The sequence below is a fragment of the Triturus cristatus genome, chromosome 12, assembly GCF_964204655.1.
Source record: "Triturus cristatus chromosome 12, aTriCri1.1, whole genome shotgun sequence".
In the NCBI taxonomy this organism is placed as follows: Eukaryota; Metazoa; Chordata; class Amphibia; order Caudata; family Salamandridae; genus Triturus; species Triturus cristatus.
The window spans coordinates 209835492-209858388 of NC_140595.1; the positions used below are offsets into that span (position 1 = coordinate 209835492).

Consider the following 22897-nt stretch of genomic DNA (forward strand, 5'->3'; position numbering starts at 1 on the left):
AAAAGTGGCTCTGTATATACTGCACCAAAGTAAGGTTCAGTGTGCAGAGTCCACAGTCCCCAGAGGTTTGGCAGAGGCTAAAGTTGGATGTAACCTTACTCTCTAAAGTGGTAGCTTGGTCGAGCAGTAAGGCAGTATCAGAGGACAGTGAAAAGCATTTGTTGTACACACTCAGTCAGCAAATGGTCTCACACACTCAAGAACTGAACTCTAGGCAAATGGTTTGTATATAAAAATATATGGTTGTTTTATTTTAGAACCAACAATAGGTATCAAAATATACTTTCTCAGAATGAGATGCTTTAGTTAAATACTTTCAATAGGCAATAGACTTTTGAATGCGATAGTTACAGTTGTTGCAATAGGCAATACAATTCAAACACAATTCTAACCTTAAGCTCAATGGGAATTACTAAGTAAATGAAATGAATTACTTTTTGGATTACTTTTCTAATCACAGGACTGGATCATAGATTCAGTCCTGGGACATTTCCTGGAAACAGGCAAGTAAATATTTTTGGGTTACAGGTATGATTTTTAAGGAATATTATTGTATTTCAAAAGTTGACACTTGGAAACTTTTTCACATAGAATCACCAATGTTATCCTACAGGAGGAAATTCACTTAGCTGGTAAGAAGGGTTATCGTTACTTTTTCTTACTCAGTGCTGGATCCTGTATTCAGCACTGGTGCATCTCCTGTAAACGGTTGAAATAATTCGTTTTTGTTACACAGGCGATTTTTAAGGAATATTTGTAAGTTTAAAAATCAACACTTGGAAGAATTTCTGGCAAAAACCAGGCAATGTTATCCTATGGAGGAAAATCAAGTTAGCGGTAAGTACAGTTGTAATTACTTTTCAGGGTCAGTGCTGGGCACCAAGATCCAGCACTGGGATCTCTTTTGATAACTGGTGAGTAATTTTGTTTTCGGTGATCGGCTGATTTTTAGTGAATATTTTAAAGTTTCAAAATTCGACACTTAGAAGAATTTCCAAGTGAAACCAGTCAATGTTACCCTATGGAGGAAAAGCGAGTTATCGGCTTTTGGGTAAGTAGTCGACTGGCAGAGTTAAGGTTCTGGGCATAGACTCAGGGGTCTCCCAGGGTCAGGTAGTTACAGTTGTTACACCCTCAGCGGCACAGGGGCAGCCGGGTGCGAAGAGAGTTAGGCCCAATGTTAGCCTGTGGCGGGCAGGGGGCCTTTGGTTGGTTGCTGCTAGCAGGCAGGCCACGCGGCTGTGGGAGCTGGGCTCCTGGTCACTTGCTCAGGGCAAGTGGGGAAGAAAAATAGGACAGAGGTTGCACTCCCAGGGGCACTCGGGCGGCTGGGTGTAGGGTGCTTTTGAGCCGTCGGGCGCTCAATGGATTTCAGTGGAGAAGCTCTATGACGAACAAAGGCTGCAAGCTCGGGGACGAACATTCTTCAGGTGCGATCACCACTTCGAGAGGTAAGTTGGGAAGCTGTAGGTTAGGTAGGCACCCAGGAGCTGGGCACAGGGGGCCGCAGGGCGCCGGGTGCAGGGGTGTCTTTCGCGTCGGAAAATCTTATCCTCAGCTGGTCGCGGTTGGAGGGGTCCCTGGTTCTGAGGCTGCAGGCGTCGTCAGGAGCGTAGAGGTGGGTCCTTGGGTGCTGGATTCGACGTCCTCGTGGTCTTTGTCCACTCCGGCACAGGCCAGGCTTAGCAGGTGCAGAGTGTGCAGGAGTCGCAGTTCCTGGCTGGCACCAGGGGCTTGTTACTTGTTTTGAGCAGAACCACAGCTCGTGGGAGTCCCAGTCTTTTAGAGTCACAAGGCAGTCAGGTCCTCCGGGGATTTTGAGGTTGCGGACCACTGGAGATGCCGGGGATTAGCAGGAGCAGGTTCGAGGGTAGACAGGCCTGTAGGGCTGGGGCCAAGTCAGTTGGTGTCTTCCTCTTGTTAGCAGCTGCACGGCAGGTCTTCTTTCTTCTTATTCTTCTTGCTTGTTTCGGAATCTGGATCTGAGGAAGGAAGGTTCAGGGTGCCCCTAAATGCTAAATTTAGGGGCGTTACAGGTAGGTAAAGGGCAGGGCCCAATGGGTCCCTTCCCTGGGGTGGGTATACCCCCTGTCCTGTCACTCTCCTGTGGGAGGGGGGCAGTAGCCTAGTCCTGATTGGGCAGGGCTCCCCATCATCAAGATGGCGAGAGCCCGGAGATGTGCTTCACCTCGACCCTCCCCCACCTGACGGGTGGGGTTGGCAGAGGCTGGCACACCCCATTTCCTCCCTTGGGGTTTTCCGCCAGTCTTCTCGCCAGAGTGGGGGGCAGAACTGGTGGGGGCCAGTTGCTGAGGCCAGCAAGTGGCCTGGAGAAGCTCACAAAGGCGGCATGCCTTTGGAGCTTCCCCTGCCCATCTTGGGGGAGGAGACCTAGCACCTTGCCCAGGATGTGCATTGTTGCAGGCCCAGGAGAGCGGATGGCTCTCTACCCAGGGGTCCAGCAACATGTCTGCTGTGTGGCATCCTAGGCAGCCTCTCAGACAGGACGTGGATTGTAGGTTAGGTTCAGGGGGCAACTCTAAGTTGCCCTCTGTCGTGCATCTTACATTGAATCCCACACTGGCAATAGTGTGGGTTTAATGTGCTTAGAAGTTTGATATCAAACTTCTCTCAGTCTTCAGTGCAGCTATCATGGTGCTGTGGAGTTTGTGATGACGACCTCCCAGCACCATATACTCTTAATGGCAGCACTGCACTTACAGTGCCCAGGAATGGACCTGGGTACTTTAGGGGTACATGGCTCATGCACCTGTACCCACACCACTGGCATAGGGCACCCAGCTAGAGGGGTGACTGAGGTATGCCAGGGCAGTGTGTGTTGTGGGCATGGCACACAGGGATGTGTGCCATGTTGACTCTGTTTTGTTCTGCACCGAGACACTCAGCCTGCAAAGACAGTGTGTGTGTGTGTGTCAGGGTACAGGGCCTCTAAGCGTGGCACAATAAGTGCTGCAGCCCTTAGAGGCCTTCTCTGGTCACAGTGCCCTGGGTACCTGTGGTACCATTTACCAGGGGCTGACATGTGGCCAGAGATGCCAATTGGGTTTAGGCTTCATGTAGTTTTAGGGAAGGAACACAGGCCCTGGGTACCTGATTGGCAGGAGCCCAGGGCACACTCAGTCAAAGTACATTAGCAATTCAGCAACAAGTGGGGGCATAGCATGCAAGAAAGATGGCATTTTCTCACACATGCTCTTTATCTATGACACCATCTACTGGTTGGGTCTGGAATCGTGTCTTGTCTGTTGTCCCTTTTTATTTTAATCTCTTAAATTGTTCCCGGACAATTGACCTTTTCAAGAGATTTTTTTAAATAACTAGATGGGCTCTAGGTGATGCCAGAGTGGCTTACCTCCAGCAGCAGTATATCATCTTCATAGATACGTTTGTCACCTTACGCTCATGACATCTGTTTCTTAATTTCCACATCATAGAGGCCAGAATCTGAAGCTAAACCTGTTTTTGTTCTGGGGTATATACTTGATATTTTGCATGTTTTTGCCCCTGTTCTTTTTGTGATATGTCACCCGAAGTCCAAGTTAGTCTATAATCCTATGACTGTCTTATGTAATGTGTGGGGTTGAATCGCTACTTATATTTCTGATTATTTTGCATAAAAATGCACTCTAGCACTGTTAGAGAGAGGTAAAGTTTTGTCTAAACGTGTCGTAAGGTAAAGGGTCAGAGTTTTGGTGCTTATCTAGAGGCAAATGAGAAAACGGCAAGATGAGTAAATCTCCTTCTGGCGAAAAGACCTCCAGCACATAGGAAACGCCACACAGAAGATCAGACTTTTAAAAACTTTTCTTTAGACAGAGATCAACCTTGGACCAGTACTGGTGTAAAGCTTCCCCGTCAGTGTTGAAAGGGCTCTCACTCTTAGGGCAAATTTCTATCAGTTTTATGGCAAATTGTATGAGTATCATTCTGTTCTTTTTAAGGCATCCACAAATGACCATATTGAAGGGGGTAATTCTCCTGCTGCATTAAGTCATGGTGCAACACCGAGCCACAAAATGTGTTGCTCGTACACTCTATTTCCAGGTAGCTTTGCAGTAAATATCCCTGAGAACAAGGACACCGAGCGGACTCTAGCAAAGTTCTACAACACTTTCTGTACCTTCGGATGCAAAACGACGATAAGCTGATTGACTTGATATGTAACCTGGAACCTGGCGGGGTAACGGTGGCATAAATCATAGGCAACACCCATGCACGTTGACATCAGTTCCTTTCTTTCTGCACTTTCGGGCATGACTCCGGCACTCTTCTCATCTCATGACAAGTTTTTTTTTTCACATCTACCCTTGAGCAAGGGAACATGTCACCTTCTGAAACTACAGGGTGTAAATCTTGTAGGGGCTGTTGCAAACCGATATCTAACAGATATCCAGGTTCGACACACAACTCCAAACCCTGCGACAGCTGCACCCAAATGAAACTGAAGGCCAACTGAGAATTCAAATCAAATCTCTGTGTGGAAAAATACTGAAAGTCTCCATGCAAGTCCCACTCCCGGTTGAAGTTGAGAGTGCAGACTCCCTTGCCAAGTTGTTCCTGTAACAGATCTTCACCGCCATCGAAGTTGTTGAGTAAGTCCAAGAAGATGCATAAGAAATCCAATTGGGACTCTGTGAGAAAGTGGCTCTGTATATACTGTTCCTTAATAGGTACAGGGTGTACAGAGTCCACAGTCCCCAAGGGTTTGACAGAGGCTAAAGTTAGATATAACCTTACTCTCTAAAGTGGTAGCTTGGTCGAGCAGTAAGGCAGTATCAGAGGACAGTGTAAAGCATTTGTTGCACACACTCAGTCAGCAAATGGTCTCACACACTCAATAACTGAACTCTAGGCCAATGGTTTATATATATAAAAATATATGCTTGTTTTATTTTAGAATCAACACTTGGCATTAAAATATACTTTCTCAGAATGAGATGCTTTATATAAATACTTTTGCAATATGCAATTGACTTTTGTAAACAGTTACAAGTGGTTGCAATAGGCAACACTATTTTAAACACAACAATGCATTGAGCTCAATGGAAGTTTCAAGTTATTTGCAACCGATTACTTTTAGGATTACTTTTGGAATTCCAGGACTGGATCCTAGATTCAGTCTTGGGTCAGTACTTAAAATCAAGTGATGAAAGTCGACTTAATTATTGTGATGATTTTTAAACAATATTTAGCTATTTTAAAAGTTGACACTTAGAAAATATTTCAAAGAAAACAGTCAATGATTCCCTATGGAAGACAATTCAAGTTGCAGGCACAGTATGTTCTCGTTACTTTTGTAATCCAGTACTGGGTACCTAGACTCAGTACTGGGACCTTTATCCAAAACGGGTAAGTAATTACGTTTTCAGATATTATACGATTTTTAAAGAATATTTAAAGATTGCAGAAATGGACACTAAGAAGAAATTACACAGAAAAACAGTCAATGATTTCCTATGGGAGAAAATTGGGTTACTGGTAAGTACAGTTGTAAGTATTTTTCAGAGTCAGTGCTGGGCACCAAGATCCAGCACTGGGAGCTCACCTAAGAGCAGGTGAGTATTTTCGTTTTCGTTACTCGGCTGATTTTTGGTGAATATTTTAAGATTTGAAAAGTCCACACTTAGAAGAAATTTCAGAAAAAAGCCAGTCAATGTTACCCTATGAAGAAAATAGAGTTATCGGTTTAAAGGTAAGTACTCGACTGGCAGAGTTGAGGTTCTGGGCATAGACTCAGGGGTCCCCCAGGGTCAGGTAGGTACAGCTGGTTCACCCTCAGCGACTCTAGGGCGGCCGGGTGCAGAGAGAGTTAGGCCCAATGTTATCCTATGAGGGATAGGGGGCCTTGGTTGGTGGCTGCTGACTAGCAAGCCACGCGGCTGTGGGAGCTGGGCTCCTGGTCACTTACTCAAGGCAAGTGGGGAAGTAGGCAGGTGTAGAGGTTGCACTGCCAGGGCCACCCGGGCGGCTGGGTGCAGGGTGCTTTTGAGCCTACGGGCGCTCAATTGATTTCAGTGGGAAATCTCCGGTTTAGAAAAAGACTGCAAGCTCGGGGACGAGGATTCTTCAGGTGCCACCACCACTTCGAGAGGTAAGTTGGGTAGTTGGAGGATAGGTAGGTACCCCGGGATTGGGCACAGGGGAACGTGGGGCGCCGCGTGCAGGGGTGCCTTTTGGTGTCGGGAAATCTTACCCTCTGTTGATCGCGGTAGGGGGGGGGCACCTTGTTCTGAGGCTGCAGGCTTCTTCAGGAGTGTCGAGGGAGGTCCTTGGGTGCCGGACTTGGGGTCACAGTTGCTGTGTGGTCGTCCTCGTGGTCTTTGTTCACTCCGGCACTGGTCAGACTTGGCTGGTGCAGAGTGCGCTGGGTTCGCGGTTCCGGGCTGCTGCTGCCAGGGATTAGAGGTAGGTTTTAAGTAGAGCCTCTACTCATGGGAGTCCCAGGGGCTTAGAGCCAAAAGGTAGCCAGGTCCTCCGGGGTTTGTGAGGTTGCTGGCCACAAGAGATGCCGGGTTGGAGCAGGTTTGAGGGTCGACAGGCCGGTAGGGCTGGGGCCAAAGCAGTTGGTGTCTTCCTCTTCTTAGCAGCTGCAGGGCAGGTCTTTCTTCTTGCTCTTCTTTGTATTTCGGAATCTGGAATCTGGGGAGGGAAGGTTCAGGGTGCCCCTAAATACTAGATTTAGGGGTGTTACAGGTAGGTGAAGGGCAGGGACCAATGGGTCCCTGTCCTGGGGTGGGTACACCCCCTATCCTGCCTCTCCTGTGGGAGGGGGGCAGTAGCCTAGTCCTGATAGGGTAGGGCTTCCCATGTTCAAGATAGCGAGAGCCCGGAGATGTGCTTCACCTCGCCTCCCCCACCTGAGGGGTGGGGTTGGCAGGCTGGCACATCCCCTGTCCTTATTTGGGGTTTCTGGCCAAGCTTCCCGCCAGAGTGGGGGGTTGAAGTGGCCTGGGGAAGCTCACAGAGGCGGCATGCCTTTGAAGCTTCCCCCTGCCCATCCTGGGGGAGGAGATTTAGCACCTCGCCCAGGATGTGCATTGTTACAGGCCCAGGAGAGCAGGGGCTCTCCCACCCAGGGGTCCAGCAACATGTCTGCTGTGTACATTAAATCCCACACTGGCATCAGTGTGGGTTTAATGTGCTGAGAAGTTTGATACCAAACTTCTCAGTCTTCAGTGTTGCCATTATGGTGCTGTGGAGTTCGTGTTTGACGAGCTCTCAGCACCATGTACTTTTAAATGGCAGCACTGCACTTACAGTGCTCAGGAATGGACCTGGGTACTGTAGGGACACAGGGCTCCTGCGCCCACACCATTGGCATAAGGCACCCAGCTAGAGGCGTGGCTGATGTATTCCATGGAAGTGTAGGTGATGGGCATGGCACACAGGGATGTGTGTCATGTCGACTTTGTTTTGTCTTGCACCCAGACACCCAGCCTGCAAAGGCAGTGTGTGTGTGTAAGGGTACAGGGCCTCTTAGGGTGGCACAATGAGTGCTGCAGCCCTTAGAGGCCTTCCCTGGTCACAAGGCCCTGGGTACCTAGGGTACCATTTACCAGGGGCTGACATGTTTCCAGGGTTGCCAATTTGGGTTTGGTGTGTTTTAGGGAAGGAACATAGGCCCTGGGCACCTGATTGGCAGGAGTCCAGGGCACACTCAGTCAAAGTACATTCAGCAATTCAGCAAAAAGTGGGGGCATACCATGCAAGAAAGATGGCACTTTCTCACAGCCTCTTACAGCTACTATCATTCACCAGAGTAGGCAAGGGTGTCACAGTGCCTCTGCTTTTGCTATAATTCTACCAAGGAGCCAATTGCAAACCTGTTCCCAATGCACTGGAGTTTCCGTGTCTGTCGGTGACGTCTCAGCAAATCAAAGCCTTTAGAGAGACCATGTTACTCATTGTCGGCTTGCTTCCGACTCCTAGCATGCTTGCAGGCCTCAAGGATGCAGAGTGGGCAGCAGTCGATTTAACACCGTTGCTGTCTGTGCCCCTTGAACTTGCTTTGGGTTCCACACCTGCATTGATGCCGATTCCTTGGACTTTGACACTAGCATGGATGCTGCTGACACTGGTGGAGGATCCACACCAGATTGTAGTGTCTGACTCTGACCTGAATTCATGTTGAACGAGGCCACGCCTCGATCCTGAAGTGGTGCAGTCCATACTCAATCCTTCCGACTTAAATAAGATGCCATTATTGCTCAGTCGCACACAGACACTGCATCAGCTTTTTGATTTGGACTCCGACTACGGTCATCCATTTAGAAACATTAATGAGAATGATGGGGACGAGTTTGTCACACCCTATCATGAGGACAATTTGTAGGTGGACCTGCATGGTGGCAGTGGATTATATGACTGACCTGACATGAGTTGGTTTTTCTTGGACCAGCAACTGAAATAAGCGCATGTTTTGCTCTCGTCATCAGGAGAGCTGCTGAAGTCCTTGACCTGCCTCTCCCCACTGTGGAGTTAAAAACTAATGTTCCCATTAAGATCCTTCAGCCTAGCCCGGTACCAACCGGACTGGCCTCTGACGAGGCCCTCACTGACACTCTGTTGGGCACTTAGGCTAAAACTTGTTCTGTCCCTCCAGTCATCTGTCAAGTTACACGTTGCCATAGACCATCTCTCTAGGATTTTTTTAACCTGGCATCCAACCCCTGAGAATTCACTGGTGCAGGCGTTCATCAGCAGGTTGAATTCTAACGCCTTTCCAACTACTCTTCGAGACAGAGTCCAAACGTATGTGAACGTTTGGTAAGAGATTGTTTCCGTCAGCCAGCATTTCGGTTGGTGAATGCCAGCTGCATATTTGGATGCTTCACCCAAGCACTCTGGGACTTGATTGATAAGGTGGTCCCTGGGGATTTACTGACTTCCTTGACCCAAAGCTTTCAGGAAGGCTGGGGTGCCAGGAGTTTTGCCCTCTGCTCAAGCCTTGACACCACTGATTGTTTAGGAAGGGCAACTGGGACAAGAGTGGTACTTCTGCACCCTGTGCGGCGGAGGTCAATGGGCATCTCTGGAGACTGCCAGGCATCTGTAATGGATATGTCTTTTGACAGACCCTGCCTTTTTGGTGAAAATGCAGACTCAGTGAAGTGATTTAAGTAAAGCTGAGCCACAGCTCTTTCCTTGGGTCTTTCAGCACCATTTTGGCAATCTTCCCAACGGTTTTGCCCTCTTTAAGGATTTCCCATTGGGTTGGAATATTGAAAGCACCAGGTTCCGCTGCCCACTCTACCAGCTCTTTCGCGGTTAGACTGTCCCCCCAACAGACAACATCTAGGCCACCAGAGACTGTGCACATCTCAGTCCCCCTCCCCTGCAGCAATAACCTCAGAACCTTTTTAATTAGTCCTTGCGGGCACTCAACCTGTAGAAGGCAAGATCTGTCATTCCCTTCAGTAGTGGCGTAGCTTCGTCTGACAAATGGTTCCTTCAAATCCTCCAGTGGAGCTACTCCCTGGCATTCCTGTTTTATCTGCTACATTGGCCACCTACATCAGAGCAGCTTTCAGAGGACCACCTATCTGATTTGTGTCAGGAGGTGCTGGCTTTTTTTGGCGAAAGGAGTCATAGAAGAGGACACTGGCCTCTGAAGAGGAGACTTGATGTTATTCCCGCTACTTCCTTATGCCAAAAAAGGATGGAAGCCTTCTTCCTATTTTGGATCTTCACTCTCTCTCAGCGTCTTCTTATGAAAAGACGAAATCTGATAGAGACATCCAGCCGCAGATTCCTTACCTTTGAATTTTCCCCGGTAGTCAGCCTGGATATCGTAAAAAAATTCAGCAGTACCTCTGCGTGCCAGTAGAGGGCATTGTGCGACTCAATAGTGACTTCCATGATGTTGATGGGGTCCATATATGCCCCTTCCCGACGTGCTGACGTCATTTCTTCCTTCCGTACTTTAAACATGTATCCGGTAAGCGGTTCCACTGGCCGTTTTTTGGCATACTTTGACGTTTTTGTTGAATAGAACAGTTTGCTTTTAAACAATTTCCCCTGTCCTCTAGGTTCAAGTCTTGTGGGTACTGTGGTCGGGAAATGTCTGCCACAGACCCTCACTCTATTTCTATGTGGTGCCTGGGCAAGCACCATGACTCTGAGGAGTGCTTCTCATGTTGCCAATCTTGCCCAAAGTCACTGAGGGAACGTTAAATGAAGTCCTAGCGCCACGGATGTCACAGTCTTCCAAGAGTTCCTATTTTTCTTGGTCTCCTTAGTGCTCCATGGACTGGCCACAGGCCTGCTCCAGGAGCCGTTCCCGTGAATTTTATTCTCCGTTGACGTCCTAAGGTAAGTCATAACTCAGGCAGTTGAAGTCGTGGCACCCCCTGACTTCTCCACATAAAGCCTGTTTCCGATCTTCGCTTGAAGAGTTGATGCACGAGTCTACTCTGCGCCTCCCGCCCTAAACTAGAGCCGGGGCGACTCTGACCCAGATGCGAGAATATTACAAATCTCTTCATACTATCTTTGGGTCTTCACCTTCCCCTGGCGTGCTGGCCCCAAAAAGGTGCATGGAGTCGTGACTGTGTCCATGCCGGTGGGTTTGCCTCAGTTTGGCCTTTGGATTTCGAATCGGTTTCGATGCCGGTGCACAGCCCTTTGGGGTTCCCACCTTCTGTGCCTGGGTCCGATCAGCCTACTCAGACTGCGTCGCATGCGGCATTGGTGGAGCTGCCTGTCTCAGGAACCTTTCCTCTGCTCTCTATGGAGCCCCACCTGTTTTTCCTTCTGAGGAACACGATTATGGAGGTGAGAAGATTTGGAGTTTCCCCACCTCATCTCTGACGCTGTCCATCCTCCTATGGATGAAAGTTGGCTGACTGAGTTGGATGAAGCTAGTGGCTTGGAGTCTTCCCCAGCCTTGGACCTCCTTTTCCCTTTTCACCTTGCTACAGAGACAAGCTCCTCTCTAGCTGACCTGCTCAGACGAGTTTCTGTTCTGGCTATGACACTTCCTTCTGTGGAAATGACAAGTGATCTCTTACTTGACGTTCTCAATCAAGGCCAAACCGGGGTAGAGCCGCTTCTTCCTTATAGTGAAGCTCTAGTTGATATTTTGTTGGGGGCTTGGGCTAAACCCGATAGAGGGGCCCCTCTATTTCTCACAGACATCGTCCGGCTCCCGTTGATCCGGCCTGTCTCCACCGCCATCCCACTCACCACAGTTTTGTGGTACAGGCTGCTTCGGCTGCCCAAAATATCAACCTTCTTCCAACTGTCCCTCCAGACAGAGTCCAGAAGGCTAGATACTTGTGGAAGGCAAATATTTCTCCTCCACCAGTTCTGCACTGCAATACCTTAATACTTCTTACGCCCTTGGATGCTTTTCCCATACATTGTGGAACTCATTGGCATGTCTGCTGCTCTCCCTTCCGGATGAGACCAAGAACGATCTTGCCCTGTTAATACGGAGTGGGGAGCAAGTGGCTAAACTAATCATTCGATGTGGTATAGATACTAATGACTCAGTAGGCCGGGCTATGACTTTTTCTGTGGCACTAAGTCAGCATGTTTGGTTGCGCACCTCTGGGTTTTCAGAGGCTGGTCAAAACACCTTTATTGACATGCCCTTTAAAGGCGCTTGTCTATTCTATGCCCATGCCAACTCTGCATTACAGCGGATTTGGGGAGTTGAGGCCTCTCAATTCTGTTTACTCTTTGTGTCAGCCTTCCCAGTCGACTGGCTTCCCTAGCTCCCCATGAATGTAGTTAGTCAGGGACGCTCTTTTTTTTCTTTCTATTGAGCCAATGGATGGCTTCTGGCTTCTGGTTCTTTTTAAACATTCCGCCTTCGGGTGCCACCCTGTGAGATGTTCTTGCATTCGGCAGGTGGTATTTTTTCGTCCTAACAGTCAAGACGGATTTTGTTTTGTTGCCCTGAATTGGTTTTAATCCCTATGGTTTAGGGGGTTTTCTTCTTTCCAGGCTTCATGCTAGTAATCATTATGGTATTTTGTGTGGATGCACTATTGCCTTGTTTCCTGTTCCTCGTGGAACATCTTCTGTATGCCTCATAGGCGTTCCTGGGAGTACTTATGGTATTTTAGTAATATTATAGAGGATTTTCTTTTGTACACTGAAACATTGTGCAGACAGCCTTTTGCCTTGCACTTACTCCCTATTATGATGCTTCTCTCGTTCAGCGTTCTTCTTCCATGCAGTATTCCTTCCGGTTTTTTATGGTCTTCTTTCCCTAGCCGTCTTTTGGGACACGTGGTATAGTTTCTTCCCTGTGATGTCTTGTGCCCATATCAGTGAGTCTTGCACTACTTTAGTGGGCTGCAGTTGATATTCCAGACTGGATTAACTGGCGGCTCCTTTCTTGGGCGCCTGTGGTGCTTGTTTGTTAAAAATAATAAAACAGGACTGTATACACATCCAGTGTAATACTAATAAATATATATATAGATATATTTCATTTCTTGTAGACCGATATCAATCTTTTTACTTTGGGGACCTACTTGTCCCTTCTTGTTACCACACGCACCGCCCTTCAGCTATCGCCATGGCCTCTACCCGTCTATCCCTTTCTTCTTCAGCCCTCACCATAGACTAATTGTTCTGTGTGCTGACTGTTGTTTAAATCTTTTAGCGAGGGTCTTAGACCCTTTGTTTTCCTTTTCTTCTAGAGTGGTTCGTCAGGAATTTGGTCCCTATTCTCAACCGTTTTTCTAAGAAGGCTTCTCTTTTTTTCCTTCACGGAACATATTTATGCATATTGCCCATTCAGGGTTAGTTATACCAGTTCTTCTTTGATTTTTTTTAGTTCTGTGCAATCTGCATCCCCATCTTTGGAGATTGATCTACAGCCGTTGATCTCCTTTACTCTTTCTTCCGAAGTCATTGATGTAATTTTGGCAACCAGGTTCCCTTCCATGAAATCGGCACTGGACGCTGGGATAGGTTTGTGGGTTGGTGCAGCATCTGCCAGATAGACCTGTTGGAGGCCAAACTGTCAATGTCTTATTTGTTTTATCTGTAGCCCAGCAGTGACTTGCAGTGCACACTTAGTAGTGGTTACCTTTCAGCCTTTTTACATTTGCTGGACGAGCAATCTTTTTTCAAATCACGGATTGTGATGAGATTTCGTAAAGGTTTGTAATATTTTTCTGCCAAAACCCTTTGTTGATGTCACAGTGGGACATACATTTGGTTCTCACTTTTCCTAATGTGTACCCCTTTTGGGCCCATGCACAGTCGTCCAGTATGTTTCTTGAGCTTGAACATGGTTGTTTCGTTTGCAATAACATCAACCTGTTGCGTGAGTGAGCTTCATGCCCTCACAGTCCAGCTGCTTTATATCACCTTTTTTCTTGTCACACTGGTGTTGAAGATTCGACCTGCGTTCCTGCTAATGTATTGATGACTTTTCAAGTGGTACAAGCTATCACTCTTCAGATGTTCTTTACTCCACCTTATCCCTTAAAAGAGGAGGAGAGACTTCACTGCTTGGATCCTGAAAGAGCACTGAGCTTACATATTAATCATACAAAGAACCGGGTAGTCAATCAGCTCTTCATGAGGATCTCTGGAGCAAAGAAAGGCAAGGAGGTGCAGAAACGGACCATATCATGACGGATCCTCCTCTATATTAAGCTCATCTTCGCTAAGAAGTAGCTACCAGAAGGTCTGCGTACTTATTCCACCAGAGCCAAGGTTGCTACCACTGCTTTGGCACATAACTTGCCTGTCCTGGATATCTGTCAATCTGAAAGAAACACATAGTGACAGATTCCTTACCTTAGAATTACCCCCAGGCGTCAGACTGGATCTGGAAAGTTTTCGTCAGCAGTACCCCTGCGCATTGGTAGGTGGCGTTGTGCGGCTCCGCGTCCGTCGTTTTCATCGTGGTCGCCGAGATGACGTTGCAGGCACTACTTAGACGCTGCCCACGCGCGCTGACGTCCGTTCTTTCTTTTTCCGCGCCAGCAAGCGCAGATCCGGGAAGAGCAGGAACCCACAGTCCATTTTGGCTGACTTTTTGAGGCCTTTTTGTCTCTATTTTTTCATCGAGTCTATGACTCCTGGTGCTGTTAGGATGCCCGGTTCTAAGTCCTGCGAGGACTGTCACCGTATGATGTCGATGACGGACCCGCACCGTGTGTGTCTTTTCTGCCTGGGGCGCAACCACGAGCCCAAGTCGTGCCCCGACTGCCGGGCCATGGCGTCGAAGTCTTTGCGGGAGCGGTCCCGAAAGCTGCTGGAGGCCCGGCAGTCGGCTCCGTGCTCGAGGTCCCATGGGAGGTCGAGGGACCGTGCGCGGAGTCCTCACCATCGGTCTTCGGGATCAAAGCCTTTGCACTCTGGGTCAGGTAAGGCGAAGCACAAGAAGTTGACGAAACGTCGTCTTTCTTCGTCTTCCCCATGCCAGTCGCGCGACGCGGCTGAGGGTGCGGTTGGTGCCTCCCCCGTGGCTCCGGCGGAGCCTACGGTGTCGCCGACTGCCTACCCGCCCTTCCTGGGTCCGTCGGCGACTCCGGCCCAAATACAGGAATTCCTGTCGGCCATGGCTCGCCTCTTTGGGCCGTCTGGTCCCGCTGGTGCGCCTTTGGGCCCCACGGTCCTGACTGGGGGTCCTCGCCTTTCATCGCCGGTGGCTCCCACATCACTGCTGGCTCCAGCCTCAGCGCCGCAGGACCCCCCTGGATCCAGGCCTGGATCCCGGTCGATGCTGGTTGACATTATAACCCCTCCACCAACGTCGACCGCACCGGCACAACTTCCGACGTCACCCTCTCCTCGGGACGACGCCGACCCCGTTTTCAGCCCCGAAGTGGACGCGGCGTCGGGCCGGCGTTGATGGATGCCGTTCTCGACGTTGCTCAGGGATTTCTATCCCCATGTCCCTGCTACTTATTTTAGGCCTGTTGAACAGCATCAGGAGGAAGGGGAGGACTAGGAGTGGTCTGAGGACCCTCTCGCAGCTGATTGCTAGTATGAACAGGACTGGGCAGAGGAGTTGGGGGAAGCCAGTGGTCTGGATACCTCACCAGACCTTGGCATGCTGTCTCCTCCTACCGTGGCTACGGAGGAGGGTGCTAGTTATGCTGTGGTGTTGCGTAAGGTGGCCAAGGCCCTACACCTCGTGCTCCCTACTGTGGTCGTCAGGACTAACCTCCTGACAGAAGTGCTTCAGCCAGCAGCTACTTCTGCGGAGCTGCTCTTCCCTTCAATGAAGCAGCTCTTCCCTTCAATGAAGCACTTTCTGACGTTCTTTTGGGCACCTGGTCCAGGCCCACCACAGGGGCTACTGTGGTTAGGAACGTGACCCGATGCCATTGCCCGGCTACGGGTGACCCCATTTTCCTCTCCCAACACCCCACCCCGAGAGCTTGGTTGTACAAGCCTCTGCCTCCCCAACCGCATTCCCTTCTGCACCACCAGATAGGGAATCCAAGAAACTGGATAAGAAGATTTTTTTCTTCTGCCAGTTCTGCGCTGCGGTCCGTGAACACCGCATGCCTCTTGGGCCGTTATTCTCACTCTCTTTGGGATACGATGGCGCAAGTGCTGCCTCAGTGTCCGGAGGAGGCCTGGGCAGCTCTCTCCCAGGCTGTTGCAGAGGGGAGGGACGCAGCTAAGTTCATGATTCGTTGTGGCCTAGACACCGCCGACTCACTGGGCAGATCGATTGCAACGACGGTGGCGGTCAGACACCACGCCTGGTTGAGGACAACTGGATTTTCGGGGGATGTCCAAAGCACACTCATGGACATGCCTTTTGATGGCCGACGCCTCTTCGGCGACAAAGCAGACCGCAGGTTGGAGCAGTTTAAAGGCTCACGGGCTACGGCCAAGTCCTTGAAACTCTGCAGTCCGCCCTCCTCCGACTTCTGCTTTTCGCTCCTTTCGTGGCACCGAAAGGGGCGCCCGCAGCGTTCGCAACAGAGCCACTAGCCTGCGCAGCAAAAATCCCAGTGCGGCAGCGGACGCAGGTTCCACCGTAGCGGACTAAGGGGCCAGCGGGCGGGTCAGTCCACCTCCACCCCGGCCACCTCTGCCTCCAAACCTTCCTAGTCCGAACCTTCATGCCCATCATACGCCAGTGGGCGGGAGGCTTCGCCATCACCTCCCTCACTGGCGCACCATCACATCAGACAGGTGGGTCTTAGAGATAGTCCGAAGGGTCTCCTCCCTCGCCATTGAGACTAACCCTCCAGCCATGCCACCTCAGTACCACTGCATGTCGGGGGATCACTTGGTGCTTCTTCAGCAGGAAGTTGCGGCCCTCTTGGCTAAGGGGGCCATTGAGCACGTTCCAATGCCAGAAGTAGGTCGTGGTTGCTTTCCCACTACTTTCTGGTACCAAAGAAGGACAAAGGCATGCGTCCTATCTTAGACCACCGTAAGGTCAATCGCTTCCTCCACAAAGAGAAGTTCAAGATGCTCACTTTGGCTCAGGTCTTGACTGCTCTCGATCCACAAGACTGGATGGTAGCGCTGGACTTGCAGGATGCTTACTTCCACATCCCAGTCCTGCAGGCCCACCGGCGTTACCTGCGGGTCACGGTAGACCACGAGCACTTTCAGTTCACCGTGCTCTCTTTTGGCCTTACCAGCGCCCCTCGGGTGTTCATGAAAGTGATGGCGGTGGTCGCAGCTCATCTGCGCAGATCAGGGGTTTCAGTCTTCCCCTATCTCGACGACTGGTTGTTGAAGGCAGGCTCGCCCCAGACAGTCGTCTCCCACCTCCAGACTACGACCGACCTCCAGCATTTGCTGGGGTTCTCCATCAACGTGCCGAAGTCGCACCTGATTCCCTCTCAGTAGCTTATCGTCATTGGAGCGGTTCTGGACCCGGCGCAGTTTCGGGTCTATCCTCCCGAACAGCGAGTCTGGGATATTCGGGCTCTGATTCCGATCTTTCAGCCCTTGTCCTGGGTTTCGGTCACAGTGACCCTGAGGCTGCTGGGTCTCATGGCCTCCTACATCCTACTGATCGATCATGCCAGATGGCATATGCGGGCTCTACAGTGGGACCTGAAGTTCCAGTGGGCGCAGCATTGGGGGAACCTGTGCGATCAAGTCCAGATCTCAGAGGGCACTGCATGACAGTTGCAGTGGTGGCTCACGAACCGGCATTGGGTCAACAGCAGATCCCTCTCCCTTCCCCAACTGGAGTTTACAGTGGTGACGGATGCCTCCCTCCTGGCATGGGGCGGCCACATGGGAGAGGCGGAGATCAGAAGCCTCTGGTCTCGGGCGGAGTCCAAGCTCCATATCAACCTTCTGGAGCTTCGGGCGATCCAGCTTGCACTGAAGGCATTCCTTCCCTCTGTCAAGGGGAGAGTAGTGCAGGTGTTCACAGACAACATCACCGCCATGTGGTACTGCAACAAGCAAGGCGGGGTGGGGTCGTGGACCCTCTGTCAGGAGACTCTGCGCCTCTGGACATGGCTGGAACATCAGGGCGTTTTCCTGGTGGTTCAACACCTGGCAGGTTCTCTGAACGCCAGGGCGGACGAACTCGGCCGCAGGTGCATGATGGATCACGAATGCCGTCTTCACTTGGAGGTGGTACAAGGTCTCTTTCGGCAGTGGGGAGAGCCTTGGTTGGATCTATTCGCCACCGAAGAGAACGCACAATGTCATCAGTTCTGCGCGTTGGAATTTCCAAGGCGGCACTCGCTTGGTGACTCTTTTCGTCGCGAGTGGAGTTGCTGTCTGTTGTTCCCCTTTTTGCCTATACCACTTCTGCCCAGAGCGCTGAAGATCAGGCGCGACCGGGCACAAGTCGTCCTTGTGACCCCGGACTGGGCTCGAAGAGTATGGCATCCCGAGCTACTCAGTATGAGCATCGATCCTCCGATCAGACTGCCTCTTCGGGAGGATCTTCTGTTGCAGCAGCAGGGGACGGTCCTCCATCCGAACCTTTCCAGCCTCCACCTCTTTGCGTGGAGATTGAGCTGCGGCAGTTGATCACTTTCGACTTGCCTCCTGAAGTTTGTGAAGTCATTCTGGCAGCCAGGCGTCCCTCCACTAAAGTGGTATACGCCTGCAGGTGGGACAAGTTTGTAGCATGGTGCACAGCAAAGGCTGTGGATCCCCTTTCTGCTCCTCTTTCAGAAGTCCTTTTGTTCCTTCTTTCTTTGGCCCTTCTTTCTTTGGCCCAGCAGCGCTCTGCTCTGGGCACTATCAAGGGCTACCTTTCTGCTATTTCGGCCTTTCTCAGGCTCCCTGATCAGCCCTCTCTTTTCAAGTCTCCTGTTGTAAATAGATTTCTCAAAGGCATTACACACCTTTTTCCACCTATTCCTTTTGTGATGCCACAGTGGGACTTAAATCTGGTTCTTACGTACTTGATGTGCGCTCCCTTTGAGCCCCTTCACAACTGTCCTCTTCGTCTCTTGACCTTGAAGACTGTCTACCTGGTGGCCATCACCTCCGCTAGGCGAGTGAGTGAGCTCCATGCTCTTTCTTGTAAGCCTCTTTTTCTATCGGTCCATCCGGACGAGGTTGTGCTCAGGCCCCGTCCTTCTTTTTTGCCAAAAGTTGTTACGGCCTTTCACATTGGACAGACTATTACCTTGCCCACCATCTTTCCGCTTCCTTCCAGAGTGGAACAGAGGCTCCACCATCTGTACCCAAAACGTGCGCTCTCCTTTTATCTCAGTCGCACTCAAAGGTTCCGGGTGGATGACCATCTCTTTGTTGACTACGTTGGCACCAAGAAAGGTCGGGCAGCACACGAGGACTATCTCCCGCTGCGTCGTCTTGTGTATCAAAGCCTGTTACACTAGAGCTACTGCAGCCACTACTGCATTGGGACGTGGTGTCCCCCTGCAAGACATCTGTCAGGCAGCCACGTGGGCCTCGCTGCGCACGTGTACTAAGCATTATTGCCTCGACAGCCAGGTCCGGAGAGACTGCTTCTTTGGCCGTTCTGTTCTCTGGGACTTCCTGGTGTGATCTTGGTTCGCAGACCCACCACCGGGGTTGGTATTGCTGGGGTATCTATTCTAAGGTAAGGAATCTATCACTATGTGTTTCTTTCAGATGAACAAGTTCCTTACCTTCGGTAACAATATATTTGTAAGAAACATTAGTAGTGATAGATTCCTTACCGCCCCACCCATCCTTCCCGTTCTGCTAACTGATTTCTAGGGTTAAGGTCATCCCTTTCAGGGCCCTAGTTTCAAGGCACCAGTGGTCAGTATCTTGCATGGCTCTGCGTTCCTGGCGCGGAAAGTTGTGTACAGAACAGACGTCAGCGCGCGTGGGCGGCGTCTAAGTAGTGCCTGTGACGTCATTTTGGCGACCACGACGCCAACGACGGACGCGGAGCCGCGCGACGCCACCTACCGACGCGCAAGGGTACTGCGGACGAAAACTTTCCGGATCCATTCTGACTCCTGGGGGTAATTCTAAGGTAAGGAATCTTTCACTAACTAATGTTTCTTACAGATATATCGTTACCGAAGGTAAGTAACTTATTCGTCTGCTACGTGGGCATCAGTGCACATGTTCGCAAAGCACTATTACCTTGACAATCAGGTCCATGAGGTTAGGCACTTTGCTCACTAGTGCCTGTAGAACTTGTTTAATCTGAACCATTCCACAGACCACATGAAGGAACCTCACCCAGCACTCTCTTAAACAGTTGCTTGATCCACAGTAGTGTTGAATAATTGTACATACAATCACCTGCTTAATATTAATTATATGTTCTTGTAATGTTTATACAACAGAAATGGCATCAAAGTCCAGGCAATAGCTTATTCTCAAGAATAATACGATCCAGTTTCTGTTCAAAGTAGATTTATTCTGACGAAACAACGCCTCCAGCGAAACATCACCCACCATGCGTTTAGTCACTCTTGACTTTTTCAAGGCAGATGCATGTAACAGATCCTGGTGTTATACGGTCTATTCTAAACAGTCGGCGCACCGTATTAATCCGAGAAATATCAAATAAACCAAGATGTATTATTCCATAATGTGTGTTTTTTTCGGCATCCAACGTATTCAAGATAGACACTGCCCTTCCAGGATTATTTGTATGTGAGAGTCAAGCATGGGGCCTCTGATAAGTTGCAACTGCCTTCACAAAAACAAGTTGATTTGAATAACGATTGTATGTAGTGGTCGGCTGCCCTAGTCAGCGCACATTGAGTCCATGGTAAACTCCCCGCCTGTTTCGCGTATTGTTACACGTCAAGCCTGTCCGATCAAAAGCCCGACCCATAGCCCCCCTACTACTTCGGGGTGGTGGGGGCTATGAGTTCTGTGGGGTTGGTGGTGGTCGTATTACTTCTGCAATATCAGTTCACAAGATGAGGACTCTTTAATTAGCTGTATCCACACAAGAAGAAGGTGTATACCTTTGGTAATGCTGTTTCCAGTGAGTACTCTCACTAACTGCAGATTCTTCACAGCCCTCCCACCTCCCTCTTCCGTGAAATGGTTTATTTTTCCATCTAAAAAGGTCTCAATTTTTTTTTCATCTAACAAGGTCTCAATTTAGCATTATTCACACTGGTCCTTCCTATTTCCTGATGGTCACCATTTCTGAGGGCATGCACAAGCCTGTTAAAGAAACTGACATTTGGGCACATGGGTGGCACTTACATGTGGCTTGGTTTGTAACTTCCAGAGTGGAATAATGTTGGGTAGAGCGACACCTCGCCACCTAGTGGTGAGCAGAGGCACTGCTCTTTTACTTTCTGGGCGGTACAAAAGGGAGTGAGATGGACGGAGCATCAGAACCAATCAAACACTCACACCCAGTCAACAGATCTGGGTTTGATCCATCACCGTTCTTTAGCCCACTCTGCCACCCCAGTTCAGATATGGTTATATGCAAATCAGTCTGACCCTGTGCCTCATGGGAACAGTCCAGCCCGAGTGGGCTAAAGAACGGTGATGGATCAAACCCAGATCTGTTGACTGGGTGTGAGTGTTTGATTGGTTCTGATGCTCCGGCCATCACCACCCCCCTTTTGTACCCCTTTTACTTTCTAGAGCTGTTGTTTGGTTCCTACTAATTTAAAAAGACTGTGTGTTTTGGAAACATCATAAAAACTGTGAGGACTACGTCCACTCATCCCATCAGAATATGTTGAGCTAGTTCCTGGCTAGCTCACAGTGCACCATCTGGACCCCTAAACCTTACAGGGTACCTGATGGTGTCTGCAACCTCAGAACATGACAACCCTAATTACTCCAAGGAAATCGTGGAAACAGATCTACCCTGTTGTTAACTCATAAAAAGGCAGACATAAGAAATACACAAATTGGCATTTCAAACATTTATTGAAGCAATTGGATTCTTGTGTAAAATATGTGCGCTGCAATGATTAGTAGAAGGAAACAAAGCCTGGTAACCAGCATTACAAGAATTGTGAGAAAGATGAATAATTCAGCCATTATGATTATTGCCTGATTATATGAATACATATAAATGTATTCCTACCTGGCACTAGCTATCCTAGAGAGAATAGGGTTCATGCGGTTTTGGCAGATACCTGGGAGTGGTATAACTGCCCATTTACCTGTGTGCGTGTTTCATGCAGAAGCCAGTCTAGTGTAGAACAGGCCTCTGCCCCTCTCAGGATAGTGATAATGTTCAGCTGGGTTAAAATTCAGTTACGGGGTAATCACGGCAATCCTTCGAAATGCTCCTCTGCCAAAGCAAGGCTTGGGGTATTTTTACAATGAAAACTGGACCCATTCCCACTGTGCCTGAGTTCAGATCCAGCTGTTGTTGGTTCTACAAAATCAGAGCTGTCTCGAACAGACAGCAATATGCAAGAGCAGTCTGCGCAGTGTACACGGTTCTTGGACAAAGTGTACAATGGTATGATAAGGTGCCTATAAATAAATGTATTTGTAATCAAAACACTTTCTGAGTACACTATCACATGCAAGCACGCAAGAAAAATGTGCTAAAAGTCATATTCTAAAAAGATGTCAACTTTAAATGGGAGCACGTAAAAATTGTAGCGTTTGTGCATGGGCCCTATTAACCTGTTAACATCAGGACAGAGCCATTTTGACACCTGAAATATTCACAAGGTGAGGAATCTGCAGTTAGTGTATCTGATAGAAAGAGCATTACTGAAGGTAAATAACTTTTCTCCAGTATTAGGGTGTCTTTCATAGATTCACATGCTTGAATATTCCCCGTCGTCGGAGTGGGAGTCCCACGGTAAATAAAATAGCAATATATATATATAGTAAAATATATACATAAGTAATCATATAATTAGTGCATATAGGTGTAAAACACACATAGTGTACCTATAAGAGAAAAAACTCCATAGGAATACAATGGAGAGACAAAAGACCTTTGTAGTCTATCTCTGTCATTATGTAAGTCCGAACTCCAGCCAATCAGGCGTCAGCCCCTCTCTAGAACCTTCTCCTCAGAGCTTCTCACCTCAGATTTTCTACCGCACGTCGTGTGACAGGGAGTCTCCCTGAGCTCTGCTCAGTTTTTGTCAGTAAGGATGTCTTCTAGTAAGAAATCTTTGTTCAGACCATGTTCTTCATGTGGAAAGCTGCGTTTGTTCTCTGAGGACCCACACAGTAAGTGTATTTACTGTTTATATCCTGACCATGAGGTGGCAAAATGTAAATTTTGTAGAACTTTTTCTACAAAAACTCTAAAGGACAGAGAAGGCCGCCTGCTATTATGGCTACAGAGACTGAAGGACAAGGATAACCCACTCTCTGATGTGGAAAGTCTCTTTTCTGGTCGTTCCCAACCAGCCTCTAAGCGCAGTAGTGTGCAGGAGTTACCATCTCCTTTCCTGAAGAAGAAGAAGCTGGCTTTGCCTCTGAAAACTGCCACCTCTGTGGTCTCACCTACTGCTTTGTCGCCTAAGGGACACTGTTCTCAGGCTGCTGAGGC

General features: G+C 49.2%; 1 protein-coding gene across 1 annotated transcript in view; it reads left to right on the forward strand.

Annotated features, from left to right (window-relative positions):
- The window catches only part of EDC4 (enhancer of mRNA decapping 4), a 777931-nt gene that overhangs the window by 268048 nt on the left and 486986 nt on the right, over positions 1–22897 (forward strand). The window lies entirely within an intron of this gene.